Below are 12,032 nucleotides of genomic sequence, written 5' to 3'. Positions count from 1 at the left end.
CCAATTTTGTGTGGAGAAAAATCAAGTTCATTTCATTTATTATGCATATAACATGTATGGGTATATCAATATCTGGCTGCATAAGTATTGTTCATGACATCTTTCCTGTTGTTTTCTCTCCACTCTGGTGCTTTTTTCTGGTTCAGACTACATGATACACAAATGAGTAATAATTCCTGGTAAGGAAGCCAGGAGTGAGTGGCAGTACGTCTCAGTGTATTTCAGATTGGTCTGTAGTATGGGAGTACTCCCTGAGATTTTATGTCCAGTTCTAACTAGTCCCTCTTCCAGGACCAAACAAAACTGGACGCGAACTAAAGGTAGTTAAGTGACTTTAACAGGGAAGCACCTTGAACTCAGCTGCATTGGCTGAAGGAGGAGCTGTACAGTGAAAGGAGAGAAGTAGGCATTGTGTCAGGCAGCCTTTCTGCCTTCCCTTCCCTCCTGACCAGACTTGGTTTAAAGACTCTCTTTTGTTTTATAGACATAGTTTCAATAATCCTGAATTTTATAGGCTATAGGAAGACCGAGCAGGTGCAACATCTTTTAAGTTAAATTTTATTGGAGCCTGAGACCTGAGGAAGTCTATTGCACAAGTATTCAGTTACCCTAGATGGTGCAAATCTAGAAATGAGAAACATGGTTTCTTTCCTTTTTTCCTTCTTTCTGGCTTAGCAAAGTCACCAAAACTCTAGGTTATCATGTTGTAATATGTTTTCAACATATTTTCAGCTCACAGATGCCTTTGCTTGATTTCCGTCCAGCAGACCCTGTTCCTCATGCATTTCTAATGTTAAATCATGGCCCACAGTCAAGCATATGATAAGCCTTATGTTTCTTCTGGACCAATGTGAGTGAGGCTTAGGCTTAGAACTGTGGGAGAATGTAGATGGGAAGAGGAGTGAGGGGTTTCTCCCACACTCCAAGCCCACTGTTAAGCTATTACTATCCTGAGAATGATAGAAAGAACATTGCTGAGATATTTGCTGTGTGGGACCAGGGTTGTATGTGTGTGTGTGTGATCCTGACAGTTATACCTTTACTTCAATGTTGCTTTAAAGCAAAGTGTAAAGAGGCTGTGATGCAGGAATCTTAAGAATAGCATTTTATTATTCTTTTCTCAGCTCAAAGCCATTAGAAATCTCTTTCCATGGACATCTGGAAACCATTTAGGACCTCCTCCTTGTGCATGTTGGAGACTAAACAAGTGCTATCAACTCTAATGCAGTTGGGAAGTTGCAAATTCATAAGAGCAGCTGTGATTCTTACCAGCATTCCTTCCAGCTTCCTAGTTAAAGTAGGGCTGTGTCCAGGTTAAAATGGAAAGTTCTGATTTGGTGTCCATATGTTTTTCAATTTAACATTCCACATCTAGATTTTTAAAAAGTCTCGGTGCCTGACTGTTGGAATATTCATTGTGATTTTTGATACCTGCCTGGAACCTCCAAACATGTGAAAACAGATTGTTTGTACTTTTGGAAAGGTTTTGTTATTGCCTTTGAGAAGCCACCATAATGGAAGGCAGTCTGATAGAATGGATAAATGAGTGTGCTGATTGACCAAAGAAAAGAAATGCAAAGAGGGCAGATAAGGAAAAAAAAACATAAATGTAAAGCTATGCTACATGTTCCCATCTCCTCTGGGGGATAATCCTGAAGTATTTTATTTATTTATTATGTGCACACTCACTATTCAAAATGCTGATGACATGAAAATAAAAATGATATGGTCCCTGCCTTCAAGGAATAGAATAAGGGGAGAAGACCTGTAAATTAACAAAAGTTGCTGATTAGGTACATCCTGACAGAAGAAAAAGTGGTAAATCTATTGGGGTGGAGATGAGGGAGGGGGAAAGAAAATAATTCATGGAAAATTAGGCATTTGCCAGGCTGATGAAAAGGTAGGGCAGCCCAGGCAGAAGGAGTTACATGAGCAAAATAAGTTTCAAAGAGCCTGGTAGGTTAAGTGGATTGGTCTTACCAAAGAGCAGGGCACAGGAATGTGGAAGATTCAAGAGCCAGGCAGCAACCTCCAGAGAAGTTGGATCTTCATCCTCCTGACCGTTCTGTGGAATATTATTAAACATTCCCCAGGCAGCAGCACCTCAGGTTGCTGTTTCTCTTTAGTCAGTTAATGTTCAGTTTTAAGAGCAAAAACTAATTAATATAAACAGACTAAAACAATGAGAAAACTTGCACATTTATGAAATTAGTGGATATTAAAAAAAGATAGGAATATCAGAAAAGCTGCAAAATCTATATACTTCTGATGGGGATGTAAATTAATAGACTTGCCCAGAACTTTATATATGTATGTCAAAAGCCATACAATTCTTTGACTCGTGGTCCCACTGCTGGAAATTAACCTTTTAGAATAAAATTCATCCTTGATTTTAAGATAAAATATGGGAATTTTAGTTTTTTAGTTTTTTTTGTGTAACTTTAGGAACATGAATGACTGTCACACCACCAATGAAGAGGAGATTGGGAAAATTATGGCTTGTTATTTGAGACAGCTTTAAGTAAGCCTACATGTGAGTGCTTGGAGTTTGAATTAGAACTACCTGCATGAAGTAGGTAATCCAAATGGAAATAACATTAAAACTAGTCTTTATCTGGTAAAACATTTAGGGTTCCAGCAGAAGCAAATTAGAAACTGCTCGATCAGGACATCTCCAAACCTGAACACCCTGGGATACCAATGGTAAACAACTTCAGTGAAGATGAGCTCACAGTAAAAAAAAAAAAAATAAATTACAAACTTCCAGGCTTCCAGGTCTTCATCTACAAGGAGCATAATTGACCAAGGCCTCCAGATGCTGCACTCTAAAGCCCCTCACTCTGTTTTTGCTGAAGCCAGTCTCCCCACAGGCTGCTCCCAGCTAATGCCTGAATGTGGCAGGGTTACCTAGGCAGGCATCCCTAGGTATGGGAGACACATGACACTGGTTATAGCTGTGTTTAGCATGAGGATTCCCCAGAGGTTTGCTCAACCTTTCTTAGACTACGGAGCTTCTAACCAACCTTCCTTCCCTTCCACCTTCACTCAGGATTAGAGTTGCATGATAATCTGATGGCTCTCCCAGCATTCTCTAGTTCCTTCCTCATTGTATCCCATGCATCTTCTTGAATAAAATCTTTAATTTCATTTTGGCATTTGTTTCTTCTGAGAAGACAAATGCCTTGATCTTGGAATTTGGGGCTAGCTTTCCCATTAACCAGCAGGTGAAAGGACACAGTCCTCACTAGTAGATGCAGATAGTCCCTGACACAAGGTCAATTGCTAAAGATTTCACCAATCGTGACCTAAGAAAATGTCCAGGTGAAGGGGAGTACTGAGTAAGGTGCGATGATCCAGGCTATTAAAAAATATGGAAGGAATAATGCAAACAAAGATAGTGGGGTTGGCTGGCTACTACTATGTTGTATTAATGCCCCGCAGAAGGATACTGGCAGACTGGGGATGTTAGGAAGCATTGCTAAGTGTGAAAGTCAGAGAACTTCTGTGGTAGCTCTCAAAGATCCCTGTATCCTCTGCAGTAAAAGGACAAATGTAATTAAAGGCAGATTGAGGACCTAATTGTTAGAGTCACAGAACTCCAAAGACATTTGAATGTTCAGCCAAGGCAGGTCTATTATGCAAAGGTCAGGGATCTGGTGGGAAAATTTAGAATACTGAAACATGGGCTAAAGATATCTAGATAGTGCCCTGCGGATGTTGACTCTGCAACCTTCACAAACTCTCTTGGCTTGCAGAGGTGGCCCACCTTCTGTATTAAGAGCTAGCAGTTCTATGGTGCTGAAGGATGCTGCAGAAATCTCACCTCCATAACAGAGGCCACCTTCAGGACCTGACCCCACCTCCTCTCCTGCCTGCCAAGCCATTAACTAAGGCTAAACCCCAGTATACCATGGTTGAGGTCATGCTGGGCCTCAACCCAGCATGAAAGAGACTTGACATCCAAAGAATTGTAATAATTAGCTAACATGTTTTGGCAGGAGCCAGGGGAATACTCATGGGATTGAATTCTGAGGGTGTTAGATCAAGGGGACTGGAATGTAAGACTGGATAAGAAAGAATGAATTGACTTAAGAGCGCTTTCTTGAGACATGAAATTTAGCATCCTAGTGAAGTTGTTAGGGGATGGGTCAAACTCACAAACTCTTAGAAGTCTGGATAAAGCAATGGCCACCACTCATGAAGTGGAAATGCCTGAGGTGCCCTGGCATAAAAGAAAGAATAAAGACCCTGAAGAAGTGGGCATGGGCAAATCATTCACCAAGGCCATAGGGAATGTGCTGGGGAGAGGGGCATCAGCAGCTCAGTGGTTGCCTCCTCTGCATGCCAGAGATTATGGTAGGACAGGCTGTCACAGATCTGGGCTTATTAACATCCGTGGGGATGATGGAGCTCTGGGAAGCCATGAGACTGAAAATGAGAAAAGAAAAATGAGGCAAGAGTGGAGGATCAGGAGGCTGAGGACTGTTGCTCCAATAAAAAGTCAAAATTCCTTTCTCAATTCCTTGACCTGAGCCAGTTTTCAGATCTGGAATCCATTAACTGAAGAGGTAACCAGGTACCTAGGAGGAAGGACCCTTCAGCACTGTGGCAAGAATATACTGTGACAATTACTTCTGTCTTTCTCCCAAGGGACTTAGGACAACTTACTCAGATGGGGGAAAGGGGAATATCCAGATATACTGAGGGTTAATGGACATGGGGTCTGATATAACATCAATTCTTGGACCCCCTAAGTGTCACCATGGTACCCTTTGTTAGAATTAGAGCCTATGGAGGCCAAGTAATAAATGGAATTCTGGAGGACTGCACAATTGGAGTTGATATATTTGGAAATGGAGTAAGTTTACACAGGTTTTCTGGTCTGTGGAATAAGAGTTATCATAGCAGGGAAGGCCAAATGTAAACCTTTGAAACTTCCCAACCCCCTTTCTGTCCCATCCAAGATAATAGACCCCCCCCCAATATCATATCTTGGGGAAAGGGGATGGTGGAGATTAGTGTCATCATTAAAGACCTAAAGGACGCAGGGATGGTAGTTGCTACCATATCTCCATTTAATTTATCAGAATAGTCCCTTCTAGAAAATGGATGGATCCCAATAGTTCTGTAGATTACAATAGTAGTAGCAGCTCCAAGTGCAGCTGCTGTACCAGATGAGGAATCATTCCTAGAGCAGATTAGTAAGGACTCAGGCTTATGGTATGTAGCTATTGTCTTGGCAAATGCATTTTCTTATTCCAATTAGGAAAGAGGATCAGAAACAACATTCACATGGCATGGGCAACAATATTCATTTACAATTTTGTCTCAGGTCTATCTCTCTCCCACCCTCTGTTATAGAATAGTCTGAAGAGACCTGGACTGCCTGAACATCCCACAGAACATCAAGCCGATCTATTTCATCAATGATATCATGATGATTGGATAGGTTAAGCAAGAGATGACTGACATGCAGGACCTTGGTAAACCATATGTGCTCTAGTGGGTGGGAAGATTCAGGGCCAGATTTTAGGGTCCAGTGTTCAGGGCCATGCTGGAATATCCCCTCCAAAGTTAAAGACAAATTGCTGTATCTTGTATCTCCTATCACACATACACACACAAATACACACAAACTCAAAAAAGAAAAGAAACAGCATCTGGTAGGCCTTTTTGAGTTCTAGAGCAGTTGTCCCCACCCCCCGGGCCATGGACAAGTACCAGTCCGTGGCCTGTTAGGAACCGGGCTGCACGGCAGGAGGTGAGTGACGGGTGAGCAAGCGAAGCTTCATCTGTATTTACAGCCACTCCCCATCGCTCGCATAACCGCCTGAGCTCCTCCTCCTGTCAGATCAGTGGCGGCATTAGATTCTCATAGGAGCGTGAGCCCTACTGTGAACTGCGCATGCGAGGGATCTAGGTTGCGCGCTCCTTATGAGAGTCTAATGCCTGATGATCTGAGGCGGAGCTGAGGCAGTCCCATCACCCCCAGATGGGACCATCTAGTTGCAGGAAAACAAGCGCGGGGCTCCCACTGATTCTGCATTATGGTGGGTTGCCTAATTATTTCATTATATATTACAATGTAATCATAATAGAAATAAAGTGCACAATAAATGTAATGAGCTTGAATCATTCCAATACCGTCCCCCCGCCCTGGTCCGTGGAAAAATGAAACCGGTGCCTGGTCTTACATGAAACTGGTCCTTGGTGCCAAAAAGGTTGGGGACTGCTGTTCTAGAGGCAACACACCCCACATCTAAGAATATTGCTCCCACCCCTGTACTGGGTGACATGGAAGGCTGCCAGCTTTGCATTCAGTTCAAAGCAAAAAGGGCACTGCAGAGATCCAGGATGTAGTATAATCAGCCCTGCCGCTTGGGTCATATGACTCAGCAGACCCTATGTGCAGAGGGCATCAGTGGTATTGAAAGCTCTAGCAGGAGAATCATAATGAGGGCTTCTGGGATTCTGGAGTAAGGCCATGTTATTGCAGCATTACTTTTTAAGAAATAGCTCTTGATTTGTGACTGGACGCCAATAGAGGTAGAGAACTTGACCATAGAACTCCAAGTGGCTATGCATCCGGAACTGCCCTTTATAAGCCAAGTTCTGTTAGATTCACCAAGCCATCAAGTCATATGACACCAAAACAGTCAGTCATAAGCTGGAAAAGGTATATCTGGGATTGAGCCCAAGAAGAACTAGAGGGCAAAAGTAAGCTGCATGAGCAGGTAGCCCAGATCACATGTCATCCACCACGGTTGTATCAGTGCCCTTCCCCAGCTTATTCTTTTGACCAAATGCATATTCCAGAATGACCAGTTGAGAGAGGAGGAAGAAGCCAGAGTTTTGTTTATGGGTGGCTCTGCTTGGTACTTGGGTGCAAGCTGAATGTTGACAGTGGCTGCATTATAGCCTTATTCTGGGGTGGCCCTGAAAGACAGGGAGGAGGAAAAAATCTTCCCAGTGGGCAGATCTGTGAGTCATGCTCCCAGTCATCCACTTTATGTGGGAAGAAGTGGCCTAAAATGAAAATACAGATCTTGGGGCATGGTCAGTGGCATGGACATTTGATCAAGGACTTGGAAGGAAAAGGATTGGAAGATCAGAGAAAAGGAGGCCTGGGGTAGAGTCTTGAGGCTAAACATATGGAAAAGGGCACAGAGTGCAAATATTTTGTTCCATACATTAATGCCCACCAGGAAGTACTCACCGTGGAAGAAGCACTGAACAACCAAGTGGATAAAATGATTTGGCCAGTTAACATTAACCAGCCTTCATCACTGATCACTCCAGAACTGGTATGATGGACACATGAATAGAGCAGAAAAGAGAAAGGTGACACATTGGTCCAGTAGTACGGACTTCTACTTACCAAGGCAGATCTAGCTAGTGCTATCTATGGATGTCCAAATTGTTAGCAATACTGAGCCCCCCATATGGCTCTATTCCTTGGGGAGATCAATTGGCCACTTGGTGAAAAGTTGACCGCATTGAGACCTTTCCATCTTGGAAGAGCCAGTGGTTCATCCTCTCAGGGACAGATACCTATTCTGGGGATGAACTTGTTTTTTCTGCCTGCAGAGTCTCATATCAATATTATTATCAAGGGACTTCTAGAATGCCAAATCCACCAGCAGAAAATTCCCTTCTGAATATCATCTGACCAAGGGACACACTTCACATTGAAGGAGGTGTTGGAATGGACTCATGTTCACTGGTTGTATCACATACTGTAGCCAGAGACAGTCAGCCTCACATGGTGCTGCAATGTCCTTTGAAAGGAGCAGTTGAAATGCCAGCTTTGGGGAAATACTCTGAAAGGATAGGGTATCATCCTTTAGAATGCAATGTATTTATTAAGTCGGAGACTCCTATATGGTGCTGTGACCCCAGTAGGAAGGGAACACGAGCCCAGGGATGAAGAGATGGAAGCAGATGTGGGCACATTTACCATCACTTGCACTGAATGACCCATTGAGGGATTCTGTGCTTCCTGTTTCTGCTCCTCCAAGGGAGCACATTCTTGGTAGAAGACATAGCAAATGTCCCAGCTGCCAGGAGGATGCCTTGAAGTCCTGTGTCCCAGGACCAGCAGGCAGGAAGAAGAGTCACCATATTGGTAGAGATAATTGACCCTGATCAGAAGAGGGGGTACGGCTGCTTCTACACAGTGGGACGGAGGAATACAAGTGGAACACAGATGATCCACTTCCTGGATCTCGCCCCGTTGTAACTGTGAACAAACATGTGTAGCAACCCCAAACTGTGAAGAGTATGATTATTAAGGCTAAGACCCCTCGGGAATGCAGGTTTGGGTCACACCACCAGGGAAGCCACCAAGATCTGTCTGAGGATGTTGGGAAGAAATTTAGAGTGGAGGGGGAAGACTGGTTGTGGGCTTGAGATCAATTACTGTTATGGGGGGTTGTTGTTTGTTCATTAATTTTCCTCTTTTGAGTTTTCCCTCAGGAAGAAAGGCCCATAGGAACTGTGGAAGAGGAGCTACCAGAACCTATGTGGAGAAGTGGATCCACGTGACACAAGGGGTGGACTATGGCATCCATGAGAATGAGCCTCACAGACCCTCTACTGTAAGAAGGGTAATGGCCAAGGGTCCAAGCTGCTGCGCTCTGCCAGCCACCACTCTGTTTATGCTGAGCTCTTGCCTCCCACTGTGTGTGGCAGGAACTGTAAAGCAAGCCTGTTCCAGGGGGTCTACCTCGGCTCAAGGACCTTGACAGTCTGGCCAAATCTTTCTTAGACTGCACGGGGGTCTAGAGCGCTTCCACTCAACCTTCTTTCCCTCCTTCCTTTCCTTGGGAGTCAGATTTGCATCCTGATCTGATGTTTATCCCAGATATCCCTATCTCCCTTCCTATTTTCAGTCACAGATAATTCCCTGAACAAAACCCTTATATGTTTAATCACATTTTGGCCCCAAATGTCAATAGTCCTGAGGCTGAGAAACCCTGGCTTAGAGAGATAATAACAAGGGGAGTTGGGCATCAATATTGGCTTAATTATTTTGTGATTCCCTGGAGATAGAGCTCTCGGGGTTTGGTCCAGATAGCAGATGCTGCACCAAGGAAAATGATGTTTCTGAGAAGCAGTCTGACTAAGAGTATCCTGTTCCTGAGGGGTTTGGTCAGAACTGGCTTGCTCTGAGAATGCATGGACTTAATCATCCTTGTCTGCTTGTTTGACTTCCCTCCCTCCCTCCCTCCCTCCTCCATTCCTTCCTTCCTTCCTCCCTTCCTTCCTTCCTCCCTTCCTTCCTTCCTCCCTCTCTTTTTCCCTCCCTCCCTCCCTCCTTCCTTCCTTCCTCTCTTCCTCCCTCCCTCTCTCCCTCCCTCCCTCCCTCTCCCCTTCCTTCCTTCCTTCCTCCCTCCCTCCCTCTCTTACTTCCTTCCCTCCTTCAATCTTCCATTCTTTCTCTCTCTCCCTCTCCCTCCATACCCTCCCACTCTCTCTTTTCTGGCCCCAATGACTTCTTGTCTCTTACCTCAATATAGTAGTAAGAAAATAACAATGATTACTTGATAGTTCCATCCTGAGAACGCAACTCTCATGCGAACAGTTAACAATGACTTATAGTTTGAAATTTCTCATGGTTCAGTTTCAGATAAAGGGTGAATGTTCTTGGAAAGTTTGCACTTAATCAGAAAAGTTATTTTTGAATTATGGTCTTAGAGTAATTGCTGGGCTTTTAGATTTGGAAATATATTCTTACCAGGTATTGTCCACTCATTGCTCCGAGATTCGGGTTAATAATTTTATCACTTAATAATTTTTTCCTCCTCTTCAGTTCTTACACACTTGCACATATTTAGTTTCACTTCTACTGTGAGCACTGCACTCCCAAATTAAAGCTGAATTCACTCCAACCTCAAGTTCTAACTGGGTCAGGTTTGTTAATAATCAAGCCCAGTTTAAACAACTTTTTCATAAAATTGATCTGGGTTTCAAGAACGTAATGAAACCAGAACATGGGGGAGTTTAGAATATAGTCTGGTCTCAATTTGCCTGCTCTTTGAAAACCACAGTGTGGTTTCAACCCATCTAAACTTGGATAGTTTAATTGAAAAAAATAGTGACTGGAAAATCCCACCAACCAATGGAATATAATAGCGCCCTTCTAAGGACAGTAACCCAGAGGGAAATGTTATTTTTCTTGTTAGGTTTGTCAGTAAAGTGATAGATATTCTAAAATAAATGTATCAGAATTTATGAGTGCTGATCACTTTAGAAAGTGACCTTGGATATCCAATCAGCCATTATTTAATACAAATAATCAAGAAACTGTCTTGATCAGTTTATTTCACCTGTGTTCCCAAATGTCTCACCTCACCTTCAGACTCTGTTTTACCTCACTCCTAAAATTCTCAGTCTTTCACTGAATGAGGCTTAGCATTACTAACTGTCCAAGACTTGGATCCAAAGAAGTTTTGACTATTGGGCTTATACCTTGGGAAATAGTCACTAGGCTCTCTCCATAGTCAGGCAAGGCGCAGCTTTCTTCCAAGTCCTTTTGTCTGGATCTCAGGACTGAGTTTCTGCTTTGAGACTTCTGACTGTCTTGCTCTGTCTTGCCCTTTCCCTGAGGCCAGAAACTTTCTATCTTGGGACCTGGGACTCATTAGTCTGTGGGGAAACCTTCTGAATGAAGAAGTATCCAGTTACTATCCAACTGGATTCCTACAATCTTTTCCTTGGGCTTCAGTACTGCTACTTGTGCCTTGTGAAGGTTTGGAGTAACCCCTCATCTGATCCCCCAGGGGCCTGAAGCTTATCTGCAGTCCAGCACTAGTGATGGGTAATGAGAGAATCAGCCTTCCTCTCCATCTCCACATGACTTGTGTGGCAGGATTATATCTCCTGCTCAAATCCAAGATGTGATAGCTCATCCTTTGTTCTAGTGATGCCACCATTACTGAAAATGTTCTTGGTATTGAAACGCCTGTAGCACAAGCCTTCCAACATTTTCAAAGGGAGCAGTTATTTGTGGTCTGAATATGAATATGGTATTTTTTCCCTCAACAATTTCTTAATTAACTGAGGGACCTTGGTGACCAAACCAGGTGTTTCCAATTTTGCATCAAAACCAAAATATAATTGTAAAGTAACAAGACACGGAATTTTTTTTCTCCACCACAAAAGTGAGAATACTTTCAAAAGAGGCATCCCAGGGATGTCTTGAACAATGACAGTGTCACTGGAAAAATACAGTCTTCCAAGATGGCATATTTGATGAACTGCCACCATTTGGATTTGCAGTTTTATGCTCATATCCAGCTGAAGATGAAACAATTGAATCTTTCATCACCCAGAGCTTTTTTTGTTTTGTTTTGTTTTGTTTTCCCAGCTATAATGAGCTGTGGGGAGCTAGTCATCCTCACATTTCCTTGGGATTCTCCTTGTGACACAGTGATGATGTCTCCTCTAATGTTGCTGTGTAACCTAAGTGTGGAGAACTAAAAGAACTCCCTGTGATAAAGAAACCTGAGTCTCTTCTTTTCCCCTTGCCTCTTTCTGCCAAAGAGGCTGGCATGGTTGAGGGCCTTAGACTACACTCCCATAGCATAAAGGGAAAAGTTTCAAGTAGGAATACAATTTTGACATAGAGAAATTGGCCAGAGAATTTCTAAAATTGCTTAGGATTGGTCCTTTAATTTTCTGTCCTTGTTATGCTCAAGATCATGTCTAATTTATATTACTGAATATGGGAATTTCTAGGAATTCTCTGATACCTGATTCTGACATTTTTACCCCTTGACATCTGAAGTCCACCTTAAATGGCAGTTCATCTGTTTGAATGACCTGCTTGATGTATCTTGTGTAGTTTCTATAAAGTTAGAAACCAAGGACGTGCATTCAGAGAATGGAAAGTTTTCAGTGGGATGTGAAGCCAGGCTTATCTATCTGCCTGGAAGGATCAGTTTCTCCTTGTCACAGCCAGTAAGAGATGGACCTTAAACTTAAGATTCCCACATTCAACGTCTCAATGAAGAGTTCAGACTACATTTAAT

This window comes from Hyperoodon ampullatus, assembly GCF_949752795.1.
Source record: "Hyperoodon ampullatus genome assembly, chromosome: 8".
Lineage (NCBI taxonomy): Eukaryota > Metazoa > Chordata > Mammalia > Artiodactyla > Ziphiidae > Hyperoodon > Hyperoodon ampullatus.
The sequence above is the reverse complement of the archived record's forward strand: the minus strand, read 5'-3'. Positions refer to the sequence as shown.